We start from the raw sequence: 16,850 nt of genomic DNA, 5'->3' as shown, positions 1-16,850 counted from the left end.
AATCAGTTGGAGAGCTCTATTAAACATTTGACAGAACGTAGTGTTACACCCCCTTGGATCAAGGAGTAGCAACATGAATAGAGAGTCCATACAACATAATCAAATTTGCACAAATATGTGTTTTAATCAGAAAACAGCCATAACCACATTGAGGTAAAACATAAAAAAAATATAAAGATACAAAAACACAGCATCAAGCCTTGGACTGGAGAGCGTGAGAAAGTCCGCCTGACCACCAAACAGCAAGACCAGCAAAGACCAAGCCCCAATCTCCTTCCCTCCAGAGGGTAAGAAAGCCAGCATCTTATAGGCAGCATGGTTAATCACAATCAATTTTCCACACCTGCATCACAGCACTTAACCTAAAGACACAAAAAGTGTTACCCCATGACACCTGCTGGGCAAAATAAAATACTACAGCCCCTTGGATCGTCACAGTAGATTCAGACTATAACTTTTGACTCTCCTTGCTATATTCGTGGAGTTATGAGTTGGTATTTTTGTGTATGGCACTCAGAAAGCAACAGTATTTAAATAGTATATTTTGGCGAGTCAAGAGCTAAACAAAAAGTCCTGTTTCATTACAAAATACTGTAACTTTTATAAACATTATACTATCACCAAAAAATGTTTCATCAATTAATATTTATTAAAAATAAATATTTCATAAAACTGCAATTAAATTATATTATTTCTATAGTCTATACAAAAAAAAAGACAAAATAATAAGGCTGAATAAGCTGATCTATAGCATGTTAAATGATGGTTGCCTGTCTGTGAATGGTACACCCCTCTAAGCTCACAGAAGTGGTTTGACCCAAGTCCTCAGCAGCCAATGACATTGACCCGTTCAAACTGATTTTTAACGCGTACTTCACGTGTACTTCACGTGTATTTAACACGTGAAATACACGTTAAATACACGTTAAGTACGCGCTGATTTTTAACACGTAAACAACACGTATTTAACGCGTTAAATACGTGTTGTTTACGCGTGAAATACACGTATTTAACGTGTTGTTGACGCGTTAAAATTCACGTGAATTTGACCCTCTTGGCCTTCCATATTAAGTTGCCCAGTTCCGAGGGAAACCCGCGGACTTGGCAACAGAGTGGAGGTGACGTATTTCCGGTTCGAGAGAGCTGACTGACCCACGGTCTCCAGCCAGACTCTATTGTCCGAGTCCAGTGTTAGTGTAACTTTCTGCCTTCACTGATCTCACCCAGTCCTCTTCGATTCACGGAGTTACACACAGACAACAGTTTCTTTAGTTTATATGTAGAAGTAGATTTCTGACCAACTTTTCCCACCTTTGATGTAGAGGCTACTTTCTGCTGTGAAGTCATTGTGTGATAAAGCTTTCGGACGCAGATGCATCGAGTCTGAGGAGAGGTGAGCAATATTTCACACAGAAACACAAACACCACACACATTTTCCACGTTTGGAGAAATAATGTGTCTCTTATTGAATGTCTCGTGAATAGAAAACCTGCACGCTCGCGCTACAATAATGCGCTGTCTGTCTAATCTGTAATATCCAACGTCGAACCAACTTTATATCGGTTCCGTTCGCATTACACTCACTGATCACTAGACAATATATAATCTACAATGCGCGAGCGCGAATCTCTCCGAGCTCAAACACACGCTGCTCGCGCCCGGAGAGAGTGCGCGCGCTTAAAATGTATATGGATATTTTTAAAATGGATATTTTTCCCCATATCATTCAATATTGATGTTTATCATGGTGTTCGTTTACCATGAATAAAATGCTTTCTACGTGTTTGTTAGACCTTAGTTTGTTCACAACTCAATTCCACAGAGGAGCTACGGTTTAATTGAGGGATCCATGAAATGCATTTTATTTCCCCTAAATTCTGTTTTCCATTTGATTTATTATGAATTCTGTGTGTAATGATTCAGCACAAATGCATCAGAAAAATGGTGTCTAGTAAAGTGAAATAATAAAACTTGAACAATTTAATCTATCTTTTAAAATGTAATCAAATGTAAATCAATTTACAACAAAACAGTGTTTTCATTTAATCTCATCAGAAAAGATACTGCACACCAGAACTGTATAAATTAATAACAATTAATAACTTGGTTGTATGATATTCCCTAAAAATATCATCATTACTTTGAGACTTGCATTTTAGTATACAGTAGTAATCTAGTCGGTCATAATTTCAAGTTAAACCGTACTTTTATTGTGACGGATTGTCATGAAGGTCTTTCAGTTTTAGTTTTTGTTTCAGCGTGTATTTGACAGTAATTTTTCTCAAAAGAAACTGCATAAAGCTGGTGAAGTGACTCTCTGAGCATCTCTGGAGATGAAGTTCATGTGTTCTCTTCCTCATATATTGAGACACTGAGTCACGTGTGTTTGAGTTTGTGTATCAAACTATTCCATGATCCATTCACTCAGAGACACAGAACATGCAGACACATGCACTGACTGGCTGCTGTAACATCTATTTCTGTTGTGTGATGGGATGTAAGATTAATCCACATTGAGTAAAATGTTTTTATAAAAATATTACATATTACTGGGCAGCCCAATTGCATACAGTCATGTTTTATTTCTCATCTGAAAATTTTGTAAGCAAAGAAAACAAACAAACAAAAAAAATAATACATTTTATTTCTAACATGCTTTTCTTAGACTCAAAGTGCTACAGTATACAAGAAGTAAAACATCACATACAATCACATTCAATTACAATAAACAGCTGTAAAAAGATGTGTCTTTAAAGCACATTAGAAAACAATTTGTAGCAATATTTGTTAGTTCTGTTTGTTGATTCAGGGTTAGCATCATCTGGGGTCCTCTGAGGGTCAGCATCATCTCTTCTCAGGGGTTTTGGATCCAGACTGGAGCTTGTGTAAATCCTAGTTACCACGGGATGAAGATCATATTTTCTTGACCTGGTAAGGACTCTAGCTGCTGTATTTTGGATTACCTGTAGCTTGTTTATTGAAGATGCAGGACAACCACCTAGAAGTGCATTACAATAGTCCAGTCTAGAGGTCATGAATGCATGAACTAGCTTTTCTGCATCGGAAACAGATAACATGGTTCGTAGCTTGGCAATGTTTCTAAGATGGAAGAATGCAGTTTTTGTAACATGGGAAATATGATTTTCAAAAGACAAATTGCTGTCTAATATAACACCCAGATTTCTGACTGTAGAGGAAGTAACAGTACATCCGTCTAGTTGCAGATTGTAATCTACAAGATTCTGTGTAGTGTTTTTTGGTCCAATAATTAGTATCTCGGTCTTATCCGAATTTAATTGGAGAAAATTATTGGTCATCCAATCTTTTACAATAATCTTTCAGTAAACGCAAGTCCTAATGCATCATTTGCATTATCAACGTGAATATTAAAATCTCCCATGATTAGCGGTTTATCAACTGTAACTAGAAGGTCTGAGAGGAAATCTGCAAATTCTTTTAGGAATTCTGTATACAGCCCTGGTGGTCTATACACAGTAGCCAGAGCAAGAGATACATTAGATTTCTTTTGCATGTCTGACAGTGTAACATTTAGCAGAAGTATTTCAAAAGAGTTAAACCTGTATCCTGTTTTCTGGGTAACATTGAGAATATCACTATATATTGTTGACCAGTCTGACGGGGCTCGTGCTTATAACAGTAGTTTGGTGGAGTAGACTCATTTAGACCAAAATAATCATTTGGTTTTAGCCAGGTTTCAGTCAAGCAGAGTAAATCAAAACTGTTATCTGTGATCATTTCATTTACAATAACTGCTTTGGGTGTGAAAGATCTAATATTTATGAGCCCAAACTTTAAGATCCTACATTAAATTTATATTTTGACCTCACTATTCGGGGAACAGACACAGTCTCAATAGATTGTACAGTGCAAGTACTTTTATCATTTAAGTGGGTGGAACAAAAGTCATCATAATAGTTATTTGAGAATTGTCTTACTAGACACATGGAGCGAAGCGTCCTGGAGATGTTGTCAGAAAGCAGCTCCGACTCTGCTGGGGTGCAGGCCATCAGCGCGAAACAGAAAAGATTCCAATTATTAACAAATAGCAGTTTCTGTTCTTTACACCATGACAACAACCATTCATCTAAAGCAACAAGTCTACTGAACCTTTCGTGTCCTCGTTGATAAGGAGTGAAGGTGATCGCGTCCTGGGTGCACTGGGCCTGTGCAGAGAAACACACGGAGTAGACGTGGTGGGAGTGTTAACAGCACGCTGTATACTTACACCGAACTTGTGAGCGTCAGCCCGGGATGATTCCAGCGCAGCTCTTCGCTCTCTCAGCTGGGCCTGCCTCTTCTCCAGGTCTCGAATCCTCCAACGTGTCCTCGCCTGCAATCAAAGTTAGACATTCATCCACCATTAAAGCAAGTAACATTGAGTACAGCAATGGTAATGTGTGTGAATAGAGTATTAGCAATGCAAGCGCAGTTAGCAGCAACCACGCTTGCTGATGCTAACAGGCTATAAGCTAATAACGGACCCGGGAGATCAAAATAAAACTAGTGATATCGAAGCGCTCTGATTGTTTTTGCTGTAGAATACAATAGATGATATATTCGCACCTTATAGAAACGGACACGATGGTGTATAAAATTTTTTTAAGATAAAATTAGTCAGTAAAAATAATATAGTGATGGAGCTCAAATGCAGTACAGACGCCAACAACCGCAGAGATACACAGGTGCCATCCCATAAATAGCTTTATATGTTAAAATCAGTGTTTTGAATTCAATACGTGCTTGTATTGGCAGCCAGTGTAAATCAGAGAGTACTGAGTGGTTGTATGTCAATAACAGGGCGGCTGAATTTCGTATATATTGTAATTTTTTTATTTATTTATTTGGGAAACCAAGAGAGAGCGCATTGCAATAATCAAGCCTCGATGTAATAAAAGGCAAGTATAAGCCTTTCTGCATCTAGCAAATGGTCGCAGTCTAGCAATATTTCTAAGGTGGAAAAATTCAATCTTTGATACCTTTTTAATATATGCATTGAACATAGGTTCAGAGTCAAAGATAACGCCAAGATTACGCACTTGAAGAGATGGAGTAACCAAGTGCTTGACTGTAGTCAACTCTGAAATATTAAAGGGGGGGTGAAATGCTCGTTTTCACTCAATATCCTGTTAATCTTGAGTACCTCTAGAGTAGTACTGCAAAGAGTCTTTAGTTTTATTATATTCATAAGAGAAAGATAGTCTGTACCGTTTTTCCCAGAAAAACACGACCGGCTGGAGGCGTGACGTGTGGGCGGAGCTAAAGAATCACGAGCGGCAGTAGGCTTTTGCGTTGAGAGCTTTTGGAAGCTGTGACATTACCGTGAGGAAAAAACAAAACAAACCATGGGTAACAGTCAGATTCAGCGTATATTTATGATCCAGAATCAGATCCAGAGGCTGAAATTTAACAAGAGCATCAGCAACGACGTCTCTATGTGGTATGTACTGAAACTGTATATATTTGCTTAGCGGTTTTGGAAAATGACTAAGTTCCACTTTATGTCATCATTTTTTTTTTTTTCAAGCTGTACATGTGGAAAGTGCAGTTTGATGCCAACATCACATGTTGTTTACTTGATGTGCTTACACGCCGATAGCTAAGTTAACAACACAGAGATATTTGAAGCACTTTTACTCGTGCAGTTTGATGCCAACATCACATGTTGTTTACTTGATGTGCTTACGCGCCGATAGCTAAGTTAACAACACAGAGATATTTGAAGCAGTTTTACTCACCGCCTGCGGTTCCAACACACGATCGTGACCCTTTTTCGTTGGGATTGCATTATCCTTAAGAAATGAACGATATGCAAATCCGGCGTCAAACTGGGCCTTGTTTGTAAAACAAGCATCTTCGAAATGCAGGGAACAAACAAAAACACTTGCACAACTCCATTGATGCTCTGTAAAAATAAACTCCATCCACTGGTCCCTTAATGCTGTTTTTTTTTTTTGGTAATCTGTGCAGGGTTGTCTTGCCCTGGCAACCAAAAACACCAAAACACGTCTTTGGTGACATTTCGCGACGCTCTCGCTCTGATCAGTGAATGTTGTGCTCTCAGTGCTCTGCTCTACGGGAGCGTGCGCTCTTCCGGCAGAAGCGCTCCATCTAACGTCACACAGAGCCATACTCGAAAAAAACTTTCCGAAACTTGTGACAAACCGGAATGTACAACGTACAACTTAATTTTTTAAACTTTGTTAAAGAGTTGGATTCCCATGCTAAACATGGACAGTGTCAAAAACTCAGTATGCATCAAATAGCATTTCACCCCCCCCCCCCCCCACCCTTTAAGTCTGAGTAAAGATTTTCATATTCAAAAAGAAGTTCTTTTTTTTTCTTGGTTAAGCTTAAAACAATTATCATGCATCCAGGCTTTTATCGCATCGAGGCAGGTGCGCTAAGGGCTGTAATCGCAAGATTAGGATCAGGGTGCATGCTGTTATAGATCAGCGTATCATCATCAACATAACAATGAAAACCTAAACCAAACTGACAAATTATGTCATCCAGAGGCAACATTTAGATGCTAAATTAGAAGGACAGCAGCTTGTGAGTGTTTTGTCTTGTTTTCTCATCAGACTAGTGTGTGATCATCATTGCTAGGCAAGTTTTAGGGTTTAAATTGTGTGTCTTACCCTGGTTAATACGTGCTGAAAGTGGCGCTTGGTTTTGCATTTGCCTATCGCGGGACTGCCTGGTTTCGATCTGCTAAATAGCGAGGCGTGTCCAGCTGACTTCAATCACAGGTAATCAGGCTAATACAAAGCACTAGGTTTCACCGCGGCAGCGGTCGCGGCAACCCTCGTGTGATCCCTCCTCGTGTGAAGACCGACGAGTGTAAAGACAATCGACTCTACCTGCGCGACTCCACCGAGCAGGGACACCGACAGGGCACCTGAGTATTGCTTTTCTCTTTATTTACTTTTTGTATAGCCTCTCAAATATCTTACACTTGTAGTCACTATGTGCTTTCAGATCTCTACTATCACTACTAACACTCGGAGAGCACGCTATGTACGTCGCAGGAAGGCCTGTCTGACAAACCTACGCCATGTCCCTCTGACCTCTACTACTATGCTCTCTATTCCAGTTGGTCTCTGGAACTGCCAGTCTGCAGTTAACAAAGCAGACTTCATTTCCTCTATTGCTACCCATTCCGGACTCAACCTCATGGCACTGACCGAGACTTGGATCAAACCTGAAGATACTGCCACCCCTGCAGCACTCTCTACTAATTTCACTTGTTCCCACACTCCTCGTACCACTGGGAGGGGTGGAGGTACGGGTCTCCTTATATCCAAAGAATGGAAATTTGAACTTCAGCCATCATCTACAGGTACTGGTTCATTTGAATCACATGCCATTACTGTAACCCACCCTGTTAAAATTCACTTTGTGGTCATTTATCGGCCTCCAGGTCCACTGGGAAACTTCTTGGAGGAGTTGGATGTGCTGCTATCAAACTTTCCTGAAGATGGTACTCCTCTGGTACTGCTTGGTGACTTCAACATCCACTTAGATAAACCCCAGGCTGCTGACTTCAAAACTCTGCTCACCTCATTTGATCTCAAAGCTAGTGTCCACTACAGCGACTCACAAATCGGGCAACCAACTTGACCTCATCTACACGCGCTGTTGCTCTGTGGACACCACTTCAGTTACTCCACTGCACACATCTGATCACTTCCTCATTACTGCTAACCTAGCACTTACTCCTGAAGTGGCACACACTCCAACGCAGGTCACCTTTCGACGGAACCTACGCTCACTCTCTCCATCTCACCTATCTGCTGTGGTTTCATCCTCTCTTCCACCATTCCCTCAGTTTTCTGCTCTGGACATTAACAGTGCTACGGACACTCTTTGCTCCACTTTAACATCTTGCTTGGACAACTTTTGCCCACTGTTGTCTAGACCAGCACGCACTGCCCCATCTGCCCCCTGGCTGTCCGAGGTTCTCCGAGAACATCGCTCTAAACTCAGGGCTGCAGAGAGGAAATGGCAGAAATCAAAAAACTCTATGGACCTCAGTGTGTATCAATCTCTCCTCTCTTCCTTCTCTGCAAATGTCTTCACAGCTAAAACATCCTACTACCACAACAAAATTAACAGCTGCTGTGATGCTCGGACACTCTTCAAGACTTTCTCTTCTCTTCTTAATCCGCCGCCTCCACCTCCTCCATCGACTCTTACAGCGGACGACTTTGCAGCTTTCTTCACAAATAAGACAAGATCCATCAGTGACCAATTCTCCACACCGCAGACTGAGGAAAACTTCACAATGACCGATGCACACTCTTTATCCTCCTTCTCCCCACTCTCAGAGATGGACGTCTCCAAAATTCTCATGTCCAATCATCCTACTACTTGTCCACTTGATCCTATCCCCACTCACCTCCTTCAAGCGATCTCTTCTTCAGTCATACCTTCACTTACTCACATTATCAACTCTTCTCTTCAATCTGGAATATTTCCCTTAGCATTCAAGCAGGCTCGGGTAAGCCCACTGCTCAAGAAACCATCTCTAAATCCAGCGCTTCTTGAAAACTACAGACCGGTATCCCTGCTTCCATTCATTGCAAAGACACTTGAGCGGGCTGTGTTCAACCAGCTTTCTATGTTCCTTGGACAGAACAACCTCCTGGACAGCAACCAATCTGGCTTCAAAAGTGGCCACTCAACTGAGACTGCTCTGCTCTCGGTTACTGAAGCCCTGCGACTAGCAAGAGCAGCTTCAAAATCCTCGGTACTCATCTTACTGGACCTGTCTGCTGCTTTTGACACTGTTAATCACAAGATTCTCCTGTCCACCCTCAGAAAGATGGGAATCTCTGGAACTGCTCTCCTGTGGGTTAAGTCCTACCTCTCTGACAGATCATTCAGTGTGTCTTGGAGGGGTGATGTTTCAAAGTCACACCACCTTGCTACTGGGTTCCTCAAGGCTCAGTACTTGGACCACTTCTCTTCTCCATCTACATGACATCTTTAGGATCTGTCATTCAGAAGCATGGCTTTTCTTATCACTGCTATGCTGATGACACCCAACTCTACTTCTCATTCCAGCCTGATGACCCGACGGTAGCTGCTCGCATTTCAGCCTGTCTGAGTGACATTTCTAGCTGGATGAATGACCATCACCTTCAGCTTAACCTTACAAAGACTGAACTACTGGTGATTCCAGCTAACCAATTGATTCATCACAACTTCTCTATACAGCTAGGCTCGTCAACCATAACTCCTTCGAGGACAGCCAGAAACCTAGGAGTTGTGATGGATCATCAATTAAGCTTCACTGACCACATTGCTACAACGACCCGGTCCTGCAGGTTTGCCTTATACAACATTAGGAAGATTAGACCCTTCCTGTCAGAGCAAGCAACCCAACTTCTTGTCCAAGCTCTTGTTCTCTCCAGACTGGACTATTGTAATGCTCTCCTGACTCTTCCTGCATGTACTGTCAAGCCCCTGCAAATGATCCAGAATGCAGCAGCGAGGGTTGTCTTCAATGAGCCAAAAAAAGCTCATGTTACTCCTCTCCTCATCAGGTTACACTGGCTACCAGTAGCTGCTCGCATCAAATTCAAGGTACTGATGCTTGCCTACAAGACGACCACTGGCACGGCACCAACTTACCTAAACTCACTGGTTAAATCCTATGTGCCCTCAAGAAGTTTGCGTTCTGCAAGTGAACAACGCCTTGTGGTGCCATCCCAAAGAAATTCAAAATCACTCTCACGGACCTTTTCCTGGACTGTGCCCAGCTGGTGGAATGACCTCCCAATCTCAATTCGTACAGCTGAGTCTTTACTCATTTTCAAGAAACATCTAAAAACTCATCTTTTTCGCCTGCACCTAACCTACTAACACCAGTACTTTTCCTTTTCTTGTCTCTTTTTTCATTTAATAAAAAAAAAAAAAAAAAAAAAAAAAAAAAAAAAAAATTATATATACCTGGCTCTGCGTTCTATACTAGACTAACTGAGACTTGTCATGGCACTTGTATTCTGTTGTTGTTCTCTTGTTGACCTGACTGCTTCTATTGTTCTCATTTGTAAGTCGCTTTGGATAAAAGCGTCTGCTAAATGATTAAATGTAAATGTTAAATGTAAATTAGATGGGACCAAGCACAGACCCCTGTGGGACAGATATACAGACCGTCTTTCAAGAAGGACCGCTTGTGATATAGTGTCAAAAGCAGACGTGATGTCTAACAATACCAAAATACTACAGACACCCATATCAGCAGAAATGAGAAGATCATTTACAACCCGAACGACAGCAGTCTCAGTACTATGGCCTGATCTAAATCTGGACTGAAATGGTTCTAGGAGATTGTTGATAGACAGATATCGCTGTAACTAGAGCTGTAGTCAAGTCCAGCTTTGTCGAGTCCAAGTCAAGTCCAAGTCCAGGACTAGTCGAGACCGAGTCCAAAGAGGTTCAAGTCCAAGTCCAAGACCGAGTCCAAATGAAAGAAAAAAGGGTCCTCTTCAAGACCACATACTTAACTACTGGTAAAGTTTCTGATGTGAGAGAAAGCATATCTCATATTCTAAGAAAATCATTTTACATTATTATTTGTAATGATCAAAAAGAATGTGCAAAGTAACCACTCTCTAGGACTCTCTCTCCAAACTACATCCTGGATGACCAATGTCCTGAAAAGTTTAGCTCCAACTGGCCTTAAAACACCTGGAAGATTAGTGTGTCTAGTAAGAGCTTGATTAGGTTCAAGTGTGTATAATTAGGGTTAAAGCTAACAGGGGCGTTACCCAAGATCCCGTGCCCTATGCATAGGCAGTCCTGATGGGCCCCCATGGCCCCCACCCATGAAAATATCCAGGTAAAAAATATATATTTCAGATTCATACTTTTCAAGGGCCCTCTCTTCCTTTGGGGCCCTGGTAATGAGTACTGGTTTTACCCCCAGTCCGACCCTGGGAGCTAAACTTGGATAAACAAACAAAGTTTGTACTTTATTTTTGTTGACATTATATCTGTGGTCAAAAATGTATATGACTATGCCTTGGCACATTGCACAGACACACGCAAAGCCCGGGATATGACAAATGCGTGCAGCAAGGCTAGAATGGATACGTTTGGCTCTACTGGACATGCGCACATAAATACAGCAAATTTTTGCATAGATTAGTCCAGCGCTGTCAGAAACAATCGACTACTCCAGCATGCATTAACCATAATGCATACAAAGTGTTTGCAAGTACGACGTGAATTTTAGAATTACAATATTGCGTGTAGCTTTTACTATATGACCTTATCTATGTTGCATGTAAAAATAAAATGTGTTATGTAATAATTAGGGTTGTGCCTGAAGCTGAATACCTTATTCGGAATGGCACAGATAATGGCTTAAAAAACGAATAACGCACAAGGAATAATTCTGCCTGAATACTCGGCTGAAGCTGACACAGTCTGGTGTTTGCTAGATAACAGGTGAGCCAGGGGATCAGCGCCAGAAGTGAATGAATGTAAACTTTATGAGTGAAAAGAATGCAATTCAAACACCGCATTGTTGTCGCCTCTCTGTGCATCTCTCAGAAATCAGAGCGTTGCAAGAGTAATTTTACCTATAATAATACATCATAGCTACACGTTATATTATTTGTATATATTTAAAAGGCAAATATTGAAAGCTTAGGCTACCATGATACGAATGAATGGAATAAGCACAGCGCGCTCACCAATCAAACAGCAGCGTTGCGCATCTCAGTCTCTCAAAAACCAAATCAGTTCTCTCTCAAGAGTAGGCTAATAATCTTAGATACGGATACATTGTCTACTTGTCCTACATGTTTGCATCTTTACCTTTTGCTGGTTTGCACGGCACACACACATCTGTTTAGTGAAGTTCATTAACATTAAGACTCGCTCAAAGTGTTCTGCGTAATGAGAATGTGTGCATTGAATAGATTCAGTCGTGTTCAAATGATCACTAAACATTTGTCATGACATCTCTCTGCTTGCATGATAAATATTATTTTAGAAATTAATAATTATTTCAGTTTAACACGACATACTTGTTCAGTGATAGCTACGAAAAAATATATAAAAAGTCATAACAGTCTTATCAAGTAACTGTACGATGTTGTATCCGAATGCAGATAGGAAAAAATTTGTGATTGTTACAGATACAAATACTGGCTGTTACATGAAAATGTAAATATGTAATGTCATATATGAATTTACATATGTAATTGTTGCATAAGGCTATACATTAATACGCGTTTATTGATAAAAAAAAAAAACTATTTAATGTGTTTTCATTTACAATAGCATGAACCACGAGTATAGCCGAGTAACTCAAGCATTTTTTATTTAAAAAAATCGACTAGTAGAAATCAGTAGTCTTGCAACCCCTATACTGTACAACAATAATTAGTTTTTCGTTATTGTAAAGGATACGTTTAAGGCTATCTAGGTGTAGACGTAAATAAAACACAATCTAACAGGTAGAAAATTAAATTAGAAACATCTAAACTTTTCAGGTCGCAGTAAGTCCACCGCTGGTCATGCACATCCTTTCCCGGAACAATACTGAAAGCTAAGATGGAGAAACAGAAGATCATAGTTGTACAAGGATAGCCATTTTTTAAATGAATCTATTAGCAGAGCTACTGCAAGAGATTTAAGTGCTGGAAATCCATTGATTCTTTGCTGAAACTTCTGCGTCATCATGGAGAGCGGGTCATGGTTGCCCAGCAACAGCAGACGCCACTGGAGCGCAAGCGTGGTTTTGTTTTGAAGGAGAATTATTTTTTTTTATTTTTTTTGGACTCGGTCGAGACCAACTAGAAGACTTGGCGAGTTCAATGGCCAAGTCCGAGACAAGTCCTAGTGCAAATTCAACGAGTCCGAGACGACAGAAAAAATGTCTCGAGTCCGGACTCGAGTCCAAGACCGGACTCGAGTACTACAGCCCTAGCTGTAACTGGCCAGCTACAACTCGTTCGAAGACCTCAGATAGAAAAGGTAGATGGGCGATAGGCCTATAGTTAGACAGATTCTCCATATCACAACAAGCCTTTTTTGGGACTGGTGTGATGGCAGCTAACTTAAGGGCCGAAGGGACCTGACCAGTTAATAACGACTTTATTCAATAATTCCTTTGTCAATTGTCTCCTCTGTGTCTCTCCATATCACCATGCTGCATATCCTCTTCTGTGTCATAAAGCACTTCATTTAACCCAGATTTCACGTCTGATGGCAGATGGAGTATTCTGACGACGACTTTCATACATTTTATGGACCTTGACACTGTTATTTTTCTTGGCAGTCTATGAGACAGTCTCATGGAGTTTATACAAGACTATATAACCAAGGTGGCAAACGTCAGTCCTGCAGAGTTTTTGAAAAATAATCTACCTCATTCATTGATGAATGAAAAAGTTTCAGGGAGATGTATATATAAACTTGATGTATTTATAAACCTGCATCAAAATGATCAGACTGTTGTATAGCAATTGTCACTTTTCTTTTCTTTTTTTAAATAAACAATTTTTACTTTTATTTCAGAGTTGATGGAAGAAAATGAGAAGCATGAAGAATTGAGTGAAGTTGAGAGAAAAAATCAATTCAGAACTGAAAAAAAACCTTTGAGTTGCTGTCAAACTCAGAAAGTTTTAAAGAAAAGAAGAGCCCAGAAATCTTTCTCCTGTACTCAGTGTGGAAAGAGATTGACATGCAAACATCATCTTGATCTTCACATGAGGATTCACACTGGAGAGAAACCTTACAAGTGTTCACACTGTGACAAGAGATTCAGAGAATTAGGAAACCTGAAAACACACGAGATGAGCCACACTGGTATTAAACCGCACACTTGTGATCAGTGTGGGAAGAGTTTCTCACGATCAGCAAGTCTTAAGTTACACATGAACATCCACACTGGAGAGAAACTGTACACATGTGATCAGTGCGGAAAGAGTTTCACAATAAAAGGAAGCCTTACATCACACATGAGAGTTCATACTGGAGAGAAACCGTTCACTTGTGATCAGTGCGGAAAGAGTTTCTCACTATCAGAAAGTCTTAAGTTACACATGAACATCCACACTAGAGAGAAACTGTACACATGTGATCAATGCGGGAAAACATTTTTGAGAGATTCAGTCCTGAAGCAGCACCTGAGAATTCATACAAAGGAGAAACCACATTCATGTCATTTGTGTGGAAAGAGTTTTTCATTAATACAAAGTTTGAAAGGACATCAGAAAATACATTCTGCTGTGAGAGAGTACATGTGCTTTGAGTGTGAAAAGACTTTTACTACTGCACAGTGTTTAAAACTACATGAGAGGATTCACACTGGAGAGAAACCTTACAAGTGTTCACACTGTGACAAGAGATTCAGACAGTTAGGACACCTGAAAGAGCATGAGAGGATTCACACTGGAGAGAAACCTTACAAGTGTTCAAACTGTGACAAGACATTCAGTCAGTCAGGACACCTGAAAGAGCATGAGAGGATTCACACTGGAGAGAAACCTTACAAGTGTTCACACTGTGATAAGAGATTCAGTCGATCAGGAGACCTGAAACTACATGAGATGATCCACACTGGAGAGAAACCTTACCGGTGTTCACACTGTGACAAGAGATTCAGTGTGTCATCAAGTCTGAAAAAACATGAAAGGATTCACACTGGAGAAAACCTTACAAGTGTTCAAACTGTGACAAGAGATTCAGTCGGTCAGGACAGCTGAAACAGCATGAGAGGATTCACACTGGAGAGAAACAAGTGTTCACACTGTGACAAGAGATTCCGAGATTTAGGAAACCTGAAAAAACATGAGAGGATTATTACTGGAGAGAAACCTTACAAGTGTTCACACTGTGACATGAGATTCATTCATTCATTCAAGTCTGAAAACACATGAGAGGATTCACACTGGAGAGAAACTGTACAAGTGCTCACACTGTGACAAGAGATTCAGAGATTTAGGAAACCTGAAAAAACATGAGAGGATTCACACTGGAGAGAAACTGTACACATGTGATCAGTGCGGGGAGAGTTTTAGAAAAAAAGGAGACCTTACATCACACATGAGAGTTCATACTGGAGAGAAACCGTTCACCTGTGATTAATGTGGAAAGAGTTTTTCACACTCATTAAACTTTAAGCATCATATGAACATTCACACTGGAGAGAAGCTGTACACGTGATCAATGCAGGAAAACATTTTTGAGAGTGAAAATACATCATAAAATACATACTGGTGTGAGAGAGTACAGTACATGTGCTTTAAGTGTGAGAATATACGTGTACTTCAGCAAACTGTTTGCAACTCCATTAGAGGATCCACACTGGAGAGAAACCTTACAAGTTTTCACAATGTGACAAGAGATTCAGTCAGTTATCAAGTCTGAAAACACATGAGAAGATCCACACTGGAGAGAAACCATATCAATGCACTGCATGTGGGAAGTGTTTGCTTTCTTCATTGGCATACAGAAATGTTGTAAACAATGTTACTGTCACTCAGCTATTTAGATAGACCCCACAGAAGAAATTCATAACATAACATACCCTTCGGGTTTAGTGTAGGCTAACTAACTTAACACCGAGTTACTGAACCTGCATTCCACATGTTTCGTGAGACCAAACAAGGACAGATACAACGAGGAGAGAGATTTATTTTGACTGTGTCAGTCTCTGCAGTCCTTCTATGAGTTCCTCCTCTTCATGGTCCACCTTTCAGTTGATCTTCCAGAGAAGGATCTGGCCTAACACAAAACACTTGGGATGGATTCATTTGGTTTCATTTGCACAGACTAAAATAAAAAATATTAATTTAATATTATGTAACTGCAAATATATATACTTCAAAACTTGTTCAGCAGTGTAATGTAAACACGGAAATATCCACGTGTAAATGTGAGCAGCTCTGTACAGGAGGAACTGCACTGATTCTCAACTCTGAATAGTGGGCTGTCAGTAAAGTATGAATGGGAGTCCTTTAAAACAATCTGTGAAGAGAATTACATTGGGTTACATATTTTACTGAATTCAGAAACATTTAGAATTGCTTTCAATTGCATTTTAAATGGTTACATTGTAAATTAAACTATATTTAAAATAAATTATGAGGAATAATTAATATTCTAGATAATGTTAAAGAAATGCCAGTAGATTGTAAAGAGAACAGTGATATTTCAAAGGATGTCCCTATCCCTCTTTACCACTTCTGATCTTGTTTGCTTTTTACTGAACAGCTTTATCATATTTGTGTAAGGGATCCCTGGAAATATTAAATATTAACAATTAATTAAAGCTTCAGGTTGTGACAGTGATACATGTTTTCCTGATTAGCCGTTAATCTCTATCTTTAGTGGAGTATCTTCTACTTTCAGGTGGAGCGGCGTTTACCATATCAACATTATATAGAAAAATAATGTGCCAAAATTCTAAAATCTTTTGAAGATATCGCTGAACTTTTTACCACAGTAAGTGTGAAATTCTGTAACGACTGGTGAAAGGATTGGCAGGAAGCAAGTGCGAGTGATTTTTAATGAAATAAATAAACAAGGCACATGAAGACAGGAACACAGGTGATACTTGTCCGGGAAGATGCAGGTGTACAGAGGATCCGGAGTGCGGTGGTGAGTTGGCAGCAGGAGAGGGTGACACAGGTACTGCGGGGAAGCGAGATTCTGACTTACATTTTTTATCTTAGTTTTCATTATTGACTTAAAATGAGACAAATGTGCTATTATTTCAATCTCAAATCTGATATTTATCAGTTCAGATCGTTTTTTAAAGCTTTGATAACTAGCAGAAGACACCAACCAGTTTTAAACTGCAGTT

The 16,850-nt window shown here is 40.1% G+C and overlaps 1 pseudogene; it reads left to right on the top strand.

Moving 5' to 3' along the window:
• The first annotated feature begins 2,871 nt into the window (after positions 1-2,871).
• Positions 2,872-16,316, top strand: LOC113067395 (zinc finger protein 271-like; annotated as a pseudogene).
• The last annotated feature ends 534 nt before the right edge of the window (positions 16,317-16,850 follow it).

Source organism: Carassius auratus, linkage group LG28B, assembly GCF_003368295.1.
Source record: "Carassius auratus strain Wakin linkage group LG28B, ASM336829v1, whole genome shotgun sequence".
Classification (NCBI taxonomy): Eukaryota; Metazoa; Chordata; class Actinopteri; order Cypriniformes; family Cyprinidae; genus Carassius; species Carassius auratus.
Note: the sequence above shows the minus strand (reverse complement) of the source record. Positions and strands in the feature narration are given on the sequence as shown.